The sequence below is a fragment of the Anastrepha ludens genome, chromosome 2 (assembly GCF_028408465.1).
Source record: "Anastrepha ludens isolate Willacy chromosome 2, idAnaLude1.1, whole genome shotgun sequence".
NCBI classification, from domain to species: Eukaryota; Metazoa; Arthropoda; class Insecta; order Diptera; family Tephritidae; genus Anastrepha; species Anastrepha ludens.
In genome coordinates, this window is record NC_071498.1 from 71,899,519 (window position 1) to 71,914,880 (window position 15,362).

The 15,362-nt window shown below is 35.9% G+C and overlaps 1 protein-coding gene and 1 long non-coding RNA gene across 2 annotated transcripts in view; both read left to right on the plus strand.

Moving 5' to 3' along the window:
* LOC128866256 (dystrophin, isoforms A/C/F/G/H-like) overlaps positions 1–15,362 on the plus strand; it is a 245,990-nt gene that overhangs the window by 11,559 nt on the left and 219,069 nt on the right. The window lies entirely within an intron of this gene.
* Positions 1,540–10,326, plus strand: LOC128871812 (uncharacterized). Its single transcript, XR_008456062.1, has 2 exons — positions 1,540–1,878; positions 9,523–10,326. It is a non-coding gene; the product is annotated as an uncharacterized LOC128871812 (long non-coding RNA).

The window sequence follows — 15,362 nt, forward strand, 5'->3', positions numbered from 1 at the left end:
TCTTTTCTATAAAAAATTGCCGAACGCCAAAACGTCGTATGAGTGTATGTGCACATATGTATGTGTAAGATTGTGTATAGGGTGATGCAAGGGCGAGGCAGATCTTTGACAGCAATTATTTGTGATTTTTCGTGTTATACCGTTTTTAAGGACATTGGTCAATTGCGACCAAAGATTTGTGAGTTAAGGAAAAAAGCCCAGCTGGGTCTTATTGCACGATCTTGCCGACAAATTTACATCACCTTCACAAGAGATTAAGTCGTACATAAGAAAATTTTAATATTCGCTATCGTATAATTTGAGATTGCATCAATTGAAGTCGATACCGATCCCCAGTGATCGTTTCGCTTGGTTTTAACAGTAAATATAATAAATAACACCAACTTGGTCCCACCAAATGTATAGCACAACCTTCGTAGCGTGAATATTCGGCCGAGGCGACGAAGTAGAAGCATGGCCAGGCAGTCCCCATGACTTTCTTTTCTTTGGATTGCTGCAATCACGTTTCACGATGCGATGAAGAAAACTCTTCCTTTTTTGCCGCTGGAGCAGTTGTTCTCAGGCGAAAAAACGGCGTTCAACATCTCTTGGTTTTAACTTATAAGGAACCCAAGTCCCCTGTTTTTGAATCATTCCCAAAGTATGCAATCGCTTGGAAATGGATTGGCGGGTAACTCCTAATACTGAAACAAGCTCTTCTTGCGTTTGACACGAATCCTCATTGAGCAATGCCTCCACCTCAGCGTCTTCGAAGGTTTTTGGCCTTTCTTCACGCGGACGGTCGTCAACATTAAAATCACCGTCTTTGAAGCGACGGAACTAATCTTGGCCCGTTGTTTCACTTAAAGCAACATCTCTATAAACTTTTTGTAGCTCTTGATGCGCTTCAGCCGCCGTTTTTTTTCGAATGAAAGAGGAAAATCAACACTTCTCGCAAATGACGATTATTCGGCACAAAATCAGACATTTTCACAAAACCAAAAGTATACCAAAGATACCAAAACAAAATCACAAATGGGTCGAATCAGTTTGTTTACCATATGTCTAAGCTTGGTTTATGACGTTTAGGTTATGTTAGAATCGACTAGCACACACTGCTGGCGGCATCTATTGACAAACAGCGGGAACTTAATATAGTTGCGCAGCTAATAGAGAGCCCTGTATTTGTATGTTGCTCCAAAAGTAACACTAATTCCCAAATAATTTAATTTTTACCAAGTTCCAATCCATCATTCCGATCATGATCATCATCATCATCTTAGTCAAGAACGCCACGATTGTCCGCAACAAAGTGAGATTGAAACAATGAATTGCCGGCTGCTCAAGAGCCGCACGCAGCCTATCTCTCCCAAACATCTCCACATTCGTAAACTTGTTTACTTGCATATGCTCACTTACATATGCTCACATGAGAGACACATCTCTCTCTCTCTCTCCTAACTAAGAATTATGTTTAATTGTTAACTGTGAGTGCCGGCGTGGTTCAACAAGTGTGGAGTTTGCATGCTTATTGATGTTTTGGTTGACTGGTTTGAGAAAACGTATTGTTGCTGCCGCTGGTTGGTTTTATTGGTAATTTTCAGAGTGAGAAGCATTCCCTCGGAATACTTGCCAAGTGTTTGTAACGTTGGCCGGCGATTAGTTTGTACCGAGTGAGCGAGTGATATGAAGGTGTTTTAAAACTACGCGAGAAAAGTGAAGCGCATGAATAGAAATAAAAAATATTTTACATCTCTGTTTGTTGCAAAATAATCAAAAGCGCATAAAAACCGGCAATAATTAAAGGTCTATAACTTACAACTATTATAGATATAATTATGTGTGGGTGAAGTGAAATATGCAATAGATTATCAGCAAACGAAGTGGATAATAAAAGTGGTAAGTGAAAAAAAGTAATGGCTGCGGTAAAGAATAAAATGTGAAGTGAGATCGTCGAAAGTTGAAAACAATTAAATTGTAAAGCGTTATAATGGAGAAATAGTGAAAATTGCTGAAAATGTTGTGGAAATAAATTTGAAAATTAGAAAAAAAGAATCTATGGAAATTTTCTGGCTGCGCCACACTCCAGACGCCATTCAGATGTGTTTGTGTATGTGCGTATTGCGCTTTTTTGCGTTATGTATACCTGCGCACAGCTTTGGCCGTGCGAGCGCTTGTGCTTTGGCTCGGAGCGCGGGCTTAGGCTGCAAGGTTCCGTTCGTTAACGACGTCACCGCCGTCAGCGTCGCTGCCTTTGCATCGCTTCGCTATGTGGTCGTGTGCAGTTCTGTGATCACCTGTTGATTTGTTGTTAGTTGCTGGCAAAAAATAAAGATATATACAAACTTGAAATGTCACCAAGCAGCTCAGCGAATTGTGGCCGTTAAGTGAAACGCAAAAATGTTAAAACAAATAGGAAACATCTCTAATGTGATAAATATTGAAAATTGAATTAAAAGAAATATGCAAATAAGTTAGTCAGCTATTAAAAGTCATGTGTAAATTAACCTTGGCCCATGAATTAGCATAAATATTTAACACAGAAAATCGGTTTGTGGTTCAGCAAGTTCGTCTATAAGACATGAAGGTGGAAAGAAAAAACAAAATGAGAAGATCGGCAAAAATTTAGTGGGGAAAAAATGTCGGTAAAGCAAAATGTGCAAATAGCAGGAATGTGGCATGTGTGAGTTAAATAAAAAACAAAAAAAAAAAATAGCAAACAAGGTAAAACGTCAAAAATGCAGTTAACTTGGCTCTGCTGGTCGATCCAGTTTTTGCTGCAGTCGTAAAACGTCAGAAACGGGGAAAAAGGCAGCAAAGCAAAACGAAACACACAGGCAGCACTAAACCGGTTACATAGAAAGAAACAATTAACAAAACGGAAAAATATGTGTATAAACACCTTAGCAAAGTCAAATATCGTTAAATGAAAAAAAATACCATGGGGTAAAATGTGAATTATAGCAATTTGCTATTTCAAGGGCAAATATTAAAATGATTATTTTTTTTTTTTTAATTTGCATCTTTCAATAGCTCTGTTACGAAAACAAATTCAGATCTTTCTAAAAGGTTAATCCACTGCAAAAATTAAAAACCCCCATGTTTTGGTTTTTGGGATTTGCTGTCATACACTATGAATGGGGGAAATATCCAAAAACTTATATTTTAGATTTTGATGCAGCCTCCTGCCGTTCGATGCATACCTTAGCAAAGACTTTAAAGGTGTTTCTTTAGTAGGATTCATAACTCGAACATTTCTTGACATATTGTTCTGCAATTTTTACCGTAAATTCACAATTATATTCCGCATGGAGCTACGAATATGCTGATTTTGATACATCAGTCCTGGGAGTTTTTTGAGCGTTGTCCTACCCATCGGCCCTTTCGCGTAGGTTTTCGAACTCGCCCATACTGTGTTCATTCGCCCAAGCGTCGCCAGTTGACATCTTTATCTGCTCCGTGGTATGCCGTGATGGTGCAGCCTAAGTAAAAGGAGCTTTCGACAAATTCTACCGGGTCACCATCACCTATTCGGCACATATACCTAAATAAATATATTCTATGATTGAAAGTTATTGAAAAGTTAACATTCTTTTAAGAATATAAATAGAGAGACTAGTAAAAATTAATTAAGAATATTTATTTATTTTGTTTCTTCGTAATCTTTTAACGTTACCAAAATTGCCCAGCTTAATCCAACTATTCCTTTCCAACTATTTCTGAGATTATTCGCGACAAATCAAAGGAGCCAGAAATTAATAAAAAAATATTAATTCCCGCTACTGTGAGCGTCAAAATAAAGTGTACAAAGCATTTTGTTATAATATGGAATTTATTTCAGTCTTTTATGACAAAACAATATACAATCTAATATTTTAATTTCATGTTTTTTAAATTAGTATTTGATTCTCTACTAATTACTAGAAAAAAACAACAAAATAAATTACAACAACAAAAGTTGTAAGACAAAAACAAAATTTAGTGCATATTTTACGCGTCAAAATAAAGTGTACAGCGTACATCAGTAGCATTTTAGCGATGTTGTACCGTAAAAAATACCGATAAATTTGGTTGTTTACTTGCTTTTTCGAAGCATTGAAACTTTTTTCATATTGTATTTTAATTGGTTCCGATTGGCAGAGTGAAAAGTTTTTGTCTACAGTAAATTAAATTCTATTATTTATTTTTTTTTTTTTAATAATGGGTAAACAAACTTCGTCTGATGTTAGAGAACTGGTTCTAAATCTTCGCAACGAAGGTAAAACCTTTCGTGAAATTGGCTCTATTGTCAACAGAAGCCATAATACTGTGAAAAAAATAGTTGACACATACAAAAAGTTCGGCAAAGTAGAAAATCGCCCAGGTGCAGGCCGTCCAAAAATTTTAAATCAGACTGAAGGAAGGTCTATAGTGCGTGATGTAAAGAAAAATCCCTTTAAAAGTGCGGTCAAAATATCACAAGAAGTTTCAACTGCATCAGATACTACCGTAAGTGCCAGTACAATACGTCGAGCGTTGCACGTTGCAAATGGGTTACATGGTCGTCTCCCACGAAAAAAGCCGCTAATATCGACAGTTAATCAGAAAAACGTCTTGATTATGCAAAAAAATACGAAAATCGGGATGTTTGTTTCTGTAATAATGTCCTGTTTACTGATGAAAGTAAGTTCGAGGTATTCGGGCAGAAAAAACCGGTTAAAGTCTGGGGAACCAAAAATAAAGACTATGCCGGCCAAAATTTGATAACCACAGTTAAGCACGGTGGGGGTTCGGTGATGGTGTGGGGATGTATGGCGGCAAGCGGAGTTGGCAATTTGGTTTCTATTGAAAGTACGTTGAATAAAACAGATTATCTGAATATTTTACAAAATAATTTACTAACCTGTGTGCAGAAATTAGACTTGCAGGGATCTTAGATCTTTCAACAAGATAATGATCCCAAGCACACAGCAAAAATAGTAAAAGAATGGCTGCTTTATCGTACTCCAAAGGCATTGGATCATCTTCCACAGACACCGGACTTAAACCCTATTGAACATTTGTGGGAGCATTTAGACCACCAAACCCGGAAAAATAACCAATATGGATATGCTGAAACTTGCTATAAAGGAAGAGTGAGATAAAATTTCATCTGACGTGACAAAAAAACTAGTTGAGTCGATGCCCCGAAGACTGTCTTCCGTTATCAAAGCAAAAGGGAAATCAACAAAATACTAAATCGATATCATTTTTGTAAAATATATCTCTGTACACTTTATTTTGACGCGTAAAATATGCAATTTGTTGTTGCAAATTTTGCTTTTGTCTTACACCTTTTGTTGTTGTAATTTGTTTTTTTTGTTGTTTTGTAGTAATTAGTAGAGAATCAAATACTAATTTAAAAAACATGAAATTAAATTATATTGTTTTGTCATAAAAGACTGAAATAAAATCCATATTGTAACAAAATGCTTTGTACACTTTATTTTACGCTCACAGTATATAGATACATGAATGTAAGAGACTGTTCAAATAAGAAAGCAATTGATATTTCCATCAAAATTGTCATCACAGCATTTTACATTATATTCTTTATCATACGTGTGATACCCATTTTATCCTGAAGGGGGCAAAACTTTGGTCCGCAATAAAGAAAAAAAACCGTTTAAACTTTAAAAGGACGTATGCTAGATATAATTAATTTATCTACTTCTTAAAACGGCGGCCGCCGTAGCCGAATGGGTTGGTGCGTGATTACGATTCGGAATTCGCAGAGAGAACGTAGAGAGAACATTTTTCTAATAGCGGTCGCCCCTCGGCAGGCAATGGCAAACCTCCGAGTGTATTTCTGCCATGAAAAAGCTCCTCATAAAAAAGAAAATATCTGCCGTTCGGAGACGGTTTAAAACTGTAGGTCGCTCCATTTGTAGAACAACATCAAAACGCACTCCATAAATAGGAGGAGGAGCTCGGCCAAACACCCAAAAAGGGTGTACGCGCCAATTATATATATATGTATATATATCTCTTAAACAGGTTACAGATTGTAGTTATGCTCTTTTTTTTTGGTGGACTTTGGTAACGGAAAGTTCTGTTTTGGCAACATGACCTCTTAGTGATGTGGTTCTAACAGCTTTTATAATTTCAAATATGCCTAGGTTTCAGTGTGTAGTTTTGCAGTAATTCGTTCACAGCTGATTCATTATTTTACAATTTGGATGTCTGGCCACCTCTTTTTCATGTCTATGCAAAAATTATGAGCGTCAAAGAGCATTATTGATATGAAAAAGCTCCTTACAAATATCATACGCCATTCAGAGGCGACAAAAATGTGTAGAAACTTCCCTTTGTAGGACAACGCCAATACACCCATCACAAATTGGAAGCGTAGCTCGGTCAAGCAAGGATATTCGCACGACATAAGCATAAAATCATTTTAGGATTAGAGATTCCTCCTTTTCCTATTATTTTGCAGTAATAGTTACATTGCAATTTATGCATAAATAAAGGATGAAGTCTAAATTACCATAGTACATATATCCAGTCTATACAGACTCCTTCGTTAGGTACCTTTATTGCAATATTATACTTGCGTTTTTTTTATCAATTAATATCTGTGATGTCCTCTTCCTTTTCCTCACGTACCTGCTTTTTATCTTTGTGTTACTTCGAAATATCCTAAGTAATTATAAAGTCTGCCCACATTTACCACATTTTATTTGCTTCGTTGGCCACAAACTAACCATAAAAATGAACAGAGTTTAACATGAAAACAATAAAACACTTCAATGTTCCAAATATCAAACCAATAAAAGGCCAAAGTGACTAAAAAAATAAACAAACCAATAAGCGTGAAGGGTAAAAGTAAAAGGCAAACATAGAAAATTGTATTAGTAACAATAACAATGAGCATTAAAAGCAGAATACACAAAAATGTAACACACAAGAGCAGAAGTTGTGGAAAATTCAAATGAGATCAGAACTTGAAGTTGACGAGCGGGAATGCAGCAAATCCAAGTCCGTACATACTTACATACATACATGCGAGTGCAATTGAGCAATGCAAAAACTACATATAAAATAATAATAATAATAATAAATGATTATCATGCTTTCATTGGTTCCACTAGTGTCTGACGCATCAGCGCAGCTTTGCTCTTTACTTTCGCTATGTTCTCGCGTGGATCTGTTGACTGGCTTAACGATCCATGCCACTTCGTCGTTTTGAAAGCAAAAGCAATAAATCGAAATAAATAACTGCTGGTAATTACAAGAGAAAGAGAGCTACAATAAAATATAATAGAATAATAAAAAGATGATATTATAAGCCGCCACCAGGCAACAACCACCAGCGCTAGTGCCATTGTCATAGCCATCATCCACCACTATCCATCAGGGCTGCATATTATGGTACTTGCACTACGATCTCTGCTGTTTGTCGTCTTTTTGATTATCTTTCTTCTACATTGCGCGTATTCTCGCACGCTCGCTCTTTGTGAGCAGTTCTCAATACAATCCCATCTCAGCTCGTATTTGTTAGATAGTGTTTTTTTTCTTTTTTTGTGTTATTTTATTTCTTTTTTTTTGTGTTCTTGTATTTTTTTTTTGTTATTTTTAAAGGCCTATTTTGTATTTTTTTTGTATTATTGTTTTATGCTTTGCCAGTTTGTTGTTATTGTTCCAGCTATGTGTACTCCACCCAATGATGATAGATTACATTCTGTACATGGTGTACACCACCGGCTGTGTACAACTGGCACATGGAACACGCTGTGGCACAGTCACTCACAAGCATGCTCCTATTCTACTTCCATATAAGTATAAGTTTATAAACAAATGATCACGTTCTATATAAAAAAAGATCAAAACGGCCTCTCGCACCCGTTGCCATACCCTAATGGGTTGTCTGTTATTAATCATTCAATTGAAGTCAGTGCTTAAGGTGAAGTTCAACGTTCAACGTTCTACAACAAAGCGGGCGGAACTAGTGGAAGAGAGGGAAAACTAGTGGAAAGAGGGAAGAGCTGCGGAATTGATAAGTAGGTCTGCACTTGTTATGTGCTTACAATCTCCAGAGATTCTTCTTTGGGATGTAGAACTTACACAAGTATGCAACTACACATACATACATACATATACTTACATGCGAATTCTGTAAATATTCAATGTGTGAATTTTAAGGAAGTGAAAGGCTTGAATTGTCAAAGATCGTGGCATTTGGAAATTCCAATTGAAATTTTAGTAGGATCGCTGCACTTGCGCACTTCGGCTAAACGGTACATTTTGACGTATCATGAGCGCCCTTTAATTCAGGCCGTATAATTCACAAATGTTTCTTTCATGAAAAGCTAGAGATTACAGATGCCACTTGAATCCAAGTCAGAAAGTCCTTCAAATAAATATTTGCTAAGATGGAGATGTGGTTGTTTGCTAGAGCGGAACTATGAGTAGTACACTTCATTCATTCTCATCTCTGAAGCTGGGGCAGAAGTCATTTGTGGGACGTCCATTTGATATCTAGATTCTCATATCAAACCTGCACCAGATTTGGTAACGCAGCATATGAATTCTCCATCTCATCTGTTATTTGCTTATTCAATAAAACCCACTTTTGGGTGGAATTTTCATGAATATAGGGAATCGCCCTTGTTTTTCTTTGCACAGTTGCCAGGTTTGGTCCTGTGTCAGAGGACACAAACCACATTTGTTACATGATTGGTGCGTACTTGCTTTGCTGGGGGCCAAAGCTGTTCCTCTAATTTGTGATGTGTGTCTTCATGTTCTTCTATAAAATGAAGGGCCTACTGTTTCATGATGCCACCGAAGGGAAGATGACTTTTTATGAGCAACTTTTCAAAGCAAAAATATACTCGGAGATTCGCTATTCCAGCTCTCCCAAACATTCGGGCATGGCTGCCGTCAGGTGGTAGTCCAAGAAGATTTTGCATCGAGGAGGGGGGACTTAAGTGCAGCCTGACTATTAGAGATACTGTATTGAGATTGGGGCACTTCCGAGCCAGAAAGCCGCTCTCTTATTCCTATTAACTCAGCTCGAAAGATGGTACAAGGACAGCCGTAGGGCGAGGGTCAGTGAGAACTCTTTGGATTATATCCCACTGTCATCTTAACGCTTAGCTTTGACAGATGAGTGAAGATGGTGGTAGACTTTGAATCTACAAGTAAGTATGTTTGGTCTACAGCGGTCTGCGGCAGTATCATTTAGAATTTTGACGGGTCCAAAGCTAAGGTATGTCCAGGCCGCAATTCAATGAAATATATTTTCATTGTGGGAAATTCATGCAAGTATGTGGGAATTAGATGAAGTGACTACAATCCATACTGCAGTTTTCTCAGTAAACTTGTGTCTTTATCTGTATTTCTTTACATGTTGATGGGATTCGAGTTTGTCCGAGCTTTTCCTCCTCCTAGCATGTACGCCCCGGGTTTGGATCACAAATGGTGGGGCAAATTGGTTTTTATGAGAAGCCTTTTCATATGTGTGACAGATTAGATATCTTTTTCTGCTTTTTTTTTATTTCGTCATTGAAGATGATTATTTGAAAGTCTGTACCCTAGTTCTTAGTATTGTGGAATACTCAATAATCATGTCAAAACTAAACTATTCGGGATAATTAAAAAATTATATGTGTTTAAAGAAAACACCCGCTATATATAAAGTATATGGTTCGCTTAATGAGCTGAGACAATAATTTTAGCTTTACAAAAATATGGAATTTATTTGATTAGTGATAAAATAGCCATGTATACTTTAGCAAATGTTGGCTGATAATCACAATTAGAATCATTCATACGGGAGCATGGTGTTCTATTACCAACGCATTCCATACGACAAACGGCCGGAAAGCCACATGACGACAAATCAACAAGTAAACGGGAGAAAGAGAGAAAGAGATGCGACGTTGCAGAGAATTAAAATATAATAATAACAAAAAATTGTGTGAGAGCGAGAAATGTGTGAGATTGTGCGGCTTAATTGAATATCGAATAAGAGCGCACTAAAATTACAATCAGGCAGAATTAAAGCCAAGTAAGTGTAGTGGTGCCTATATTTTCAGTGTAGTGGAAAAGCAATAAATAGTGAATAACATAACACGTACAATGTGAAAAGTAAGAGAATAAGCCAAACTGAAAAATGTAATATTAATTTAAAAGAATCAACGATTATTTGAAGTTAACTGGTGTAAAAAATAAACGAGAAAGTGTAATGCTAAAAATATAGGCTGGGAGATGTGCTTATAATTTTGCGTCGGCAGCGACAGTGGAAGCTGGTTTTTAGTTATTAATGAATGAATTGATTGAACAACGAGATTGTAAACAAACAAAAAGGCGAGTGCTGATAAATAAGTATTGTAAAAATAATGAAATAATTTGCAAAATAAGACAAACAATTGAAAGAAGTGAGAGTAAATAAACAAAAAGCGGAGCATAATTAAATAAATGAATACTGCTTATAAGTACCTTTGTGTATCTATAAGTGTACCTATTAAATCGCGCATGGGAAGAAAAGAAAATGAAATAAAAGTATTAAAACGAAAAGAAAAAATTTAATTACAAAATTGAAAAGAAAAACAAATAAGTATAAAGATATTAAAAAGTTACAAAAAATGAAATTTAAAGAAAACCAATTAAATATTTAGAGCTAAGAATAAAAATACATATAAAAAAAATAAATATAAATATAAAAAGTAAAATTCAATATATATATAAAAAAGGGAAAAATATTAAAAAAGAAAAATAAATTGAATAAGAATCACCAATTTGCGAATTTGTGCCTCTATAGTTTTTATGCTTTTTTCTTTAAAGATTAAAAACGAAACTAGATCACTTTTTAGGCATTACACCCTGTTCTTTAATTATTTCCCACTGTTAAAAAGTGAAAAAAACCTAAGAAAGGAAGAAATCTGCAGTGGAATATCAAATACTAAATTATTTGTCGAAATAATTCGTTTTAAAAGTGCTAACTGTGATCTGAGTTTCACCTCCATATGCATGCTTATCAATTTTTTCTAGTTCTGCGTGCTGTCTCAGCTGATTTATTCATTTTCTTTGCCGCTCAACTGACTTCAGTTATGAATCAATATTTTGTGGATTTATGATTTCATTAACAACATAAAACTAAAAACCAGAAACTTCAAAGCTTACTATTAATTCAAAATATTAAATAAGAAAATTAAATTTGAAAAAAAAAACCATCACCTATACGCAATATTAATAATTGTGAAAATTTCTATCTAATAACCAACCAGTATGTTCATCATTGCTTTTTTAATCTAAACGATATAGCTGTACCGAACGAATTTCGATTTTTAATTTTCTTTTAACGAAAACGATATGGATCCGGCGATTTTAATTGGTAAGTTAAGCAAGTGGTGAAATTTTTTTTTAAATCTAAAGTTGATTATTATGTACATTTTTTATTATGTCTTCCAAAAGGTATTAAAATCAAATTGATATATTTTGATTTTATTATACATATATTTATATTTAATAACTTTGCTTTCCGTTTAAAATTTTACATTCGCTCCGATTCCGTATTTACCAATAACACGCTAGCCATAAACCTTTGTTTACCATGAATCTATACAAAATTTCGCTGTTCAATTTTACAGTCATAATGTTTATAAATTGAAAAAAGAATTGAATTTACATATGAATAACTTTCATCGTCTGTACATAGTTTTTTCCTTAATATTTTTGTACAGGCAAAATATAGAATTAATGCATCCTTCAAAGTTTTAAAGTCCACCTACTCTCACACAATTTAATGGATAATTTATATGCCTTACTACGGCTCTTATAGGCGAAATATTTTGTGAGGTTATATCATACATTCGAACCGATATTGGCATCATCGGAACTTTTATTTACTTCGACATGCCTTCCTTTTGCTGCTTACGGAGCTGCTTAAAGCTGCTTACGGAGCGAAGTGCATGAATCATTCAAAGAAAGGCGAACAACCCAGCAAGAAGAGTGCCGGTCACGTTACCCATCACGTAACTTGCACGCGTGACCGTTAAGCGGTCACTAACCACGCCCCTTTACAATCACGTTGTTAAAAGCGTTGGGAAAATCGTGTCAAAAACTTTGTGTACGTGTGATTTTCTATACCTTTCATACATATGGATTCGTTTGCCAGTGCCAGTTTCATATAAATGCTTACACATTTGCCAAAGGTTGACAATTTGATTCTCGGCCTACTTTGATATCAAAAAGAGAGAAAAGATATCTTTTTGACTTATTGCTTTGACAGCCACTTCCCGTTTTTTTTGTTTTTTTTTTCTATTGATGCAAAAATGAGAAAAAATATATGAATGAAGTTTGCTTACTGCTTACACATTTTCCAAAGGTGACGGAGAATCAAAAAAAAAGTCGATTGTGTTAGAGTTTCGGTGACGCCCCAGCAAAACCTGCATGCATATGTGTTTGTAACATATAAAAAAGTGTAATTGTGTTAGAGTTTCGGTCACGCAGGTTTTGCTGGGAAGTGTCTCCTGCCAAAAACACAACACATACATAATTTCGAAGTAGTAGAGTGTTTCGTTTACTTGGTAGCCAGAATTAACATCCATAATAAGGCCAGCCTTGAAATCCAATAGGGTATCCCTTTTGTTTCCAATAAGTGTTACTGTCTTTCGTCTCTCCATGTCTCTCCATGTCGGTTTTGAGTTTTTTGATAAGCGCAGAGCCACGCAGCTTAATGGATCTTTTTGTGCTGAAACCCAGAATGGCAGAACTACATTGTTTCGGGCCCCGGTGGAGTTGATTCGCCTCAGTCTGCTTGCAAAAGCTCTCGCGCACAAGTGGAGTGGTGCAAAAGTGCAGTCATTTGCAAATTGTAGGTAATATTTGCTTCTGGTCAACATCGGTTAGATAACTGTTAAAAGCTGCACTCACTTGAGTGAACCTTTCCATTCCTGACTTCTCTGGGTAGTTCCTAATGGCGGCCGTAGGCACAATGACTGGCATACTTTCTAAAACTGGGTGAATGGAAGAAAAAGATGGCCATCCTTGAGATCTAAGCAAATGTGCTTTCAGGAAATCAAGCTTCACCTTTTTCATGATTCGGATCATGTTTTCATTTCAGTTACTTCTCCTAACACATGCCATTTATCTTACCATCCCCTTGGAACATGGAAATTCTAAATCTTATTTTTTAGGGCAAACTCAGTTTTAAAGCTATTTCGGCAATATTTGCACAGTATTGTGTTTTAACAAAACGTCAGTTATTTCTGAAAACCATGAAGATCGAATTACTTTAACATGGATATAAATTTGTTCTTAGTGAGCTTTTCAGTTACCCAAGACCCATTTTCAAGTACCCTTTACTCAAAAACTGTAGCTAGTCTGGCAAAAAGGAGAATGCCATTCTCTTTAGAAGGGAAATTAATTGTCTTTTAAGGTAACTAAATAAGATCTGTTGAGAGAAGCATTTTTTAAGCCAAGTATTCGAAAATAAAATGATACCCCAGAGTATTCAATCTAAGCACATTCCTGAAAAAAAGGTGAGCGAAAACCGATCCTAAAGTTTCTATTTTTATTTAATTACGACGAAAAGAAGGTGCTCAGCTGAATTACACAAGTCTGCGAAAAATTAAATTTTTTCAGTTAGAGGAAAAATCAGAGATATTTCTTGTGTATTTTTTTGTGCTGAATACGAACCGTGCGTTTGAAAGAACTGTGCATGTATTTTGTTATACCTGGTATGAGTTAAGACGCTTTATAAATACTTAAATTTTATAAATTCAACTATTCATAGATGCTTTCCATTTCAATTCAACCGGGCTATTCGGGTCATGTTCTTCGATTTCGATGTAACTGAAATATGTTGCTCTCTGGTCAAAATAATGAGATACGTAGTTTTTTGTTCGCCCGAAAAAATTTTTTTTCAAGAGTTATTGGCAATTTTGTTTTTCGGCTCAAACTCGATTTTTTTTAATTATATAAGAAATTTTTTTTTTTAAATGCTCATAACTTAATCAAAAATGAACCGATTTTAATAATTCTGGGTTCAAAATGATCATAATTACTTACACGAGCGACTTCATGTAGAAACAATTGCAAAAAAGTAGTTGAAATTTTTTTATTGAATTGAATGGTTGAAATGAAATGGAAAGCATCCATAACTTGTTTTTAAAGACAACACAAGTCAAATTCTAAGATTAGGTATTGATGCTAAGAATGCGAACAGCGAATCATGTACGAAAAAAACTGAAAAATGTTGTACTCTCTAAAAACCATTCACGTGTAATTGACTTTCTCATGGACTCAGTGGCTTGATTTCCAACCTTCAATTCTCAGACTTCATTGCAACGAAACTTAAAGCAATTGATTTTTTGAGCTACTAACAATGTAAGGAAGCAACTTTTTTATACCGGCTCTTGTTTACTTTTCCCTTTTCAAGATTTTGTAAGCACCCTTTGTATTCCGCGTTAACAATGCGGCGCTTTCGTCGTTTCACACCTGTACCACACAGCTGTGTTGATAGGAAACATGCTACTAAAAAGGTAAAAAAGCTTGAATAACTGAGAACAACCCAACACGCATTTAAGTTTTAGTTGATTTCTAATTTGAGAGCTAAGGTATTTTTCAACGTTGATTATCAACAGTACAATCAATGGAGAATGAGAGAAGTCTAAACAAAAATAACATTTTTTGTATGTATGAAATAATTGTGTTGCTATTCCTATTCCGAAATCCCATTGGACGGCGCAAAACCCAGTCTAGAACCGTAAAAGATGGAAGAGTCTTGTCGAGGCCCTATGCTCTCGAGCGCAGTGAGCAAGGAAAAAAAAATTCTGAAATTGATACGAGGGGCTCATATAAGACCTACCAACGCTAAACACGTTTTTTTTTTTTTTCGTGGGTGAGGTAGGGTTCACTTCGCATTTACAGCGACCGTCGTCTACTGCGTCGTGTGGTGTGGCCACTAAAACAATTCGTCCTCCTCTCCTGGGGAGACTCCCCTCCCGGAACTGCTTTGTGCATTACTTCGGGAGGGCCCAGAACAGTGTCTATGAAAGATACCAATTCTATTTACCCACGTCTGGGTCCACCATATTTGTAGCCAGCATTCATGCTATAGGCTCGTCTTCTTGTGTCTCCATCTGCAGGGCTTCATGTTGTCGGCTTATCTTCTAGTCAGGTATATTAGCATGTCGGTTAGGCATCTCTGTCCATGTCAAGCTTTTTGGCACGTAGGACTCGTTCTATATACGTGCGAATAATTTGCCAATTTTCTGCGCATTCTATAATTTTATCAGTGATGTTGTCAGCTCTTAAAGGGCCTAGTCTGCCTTCGACAGCTTTGCGATCTAGTTTCCATCTCTCACATTTGAAGAAAGTGTGATCTGCGTCGTCAATAAGTGCATCTCCGTAGATGCATT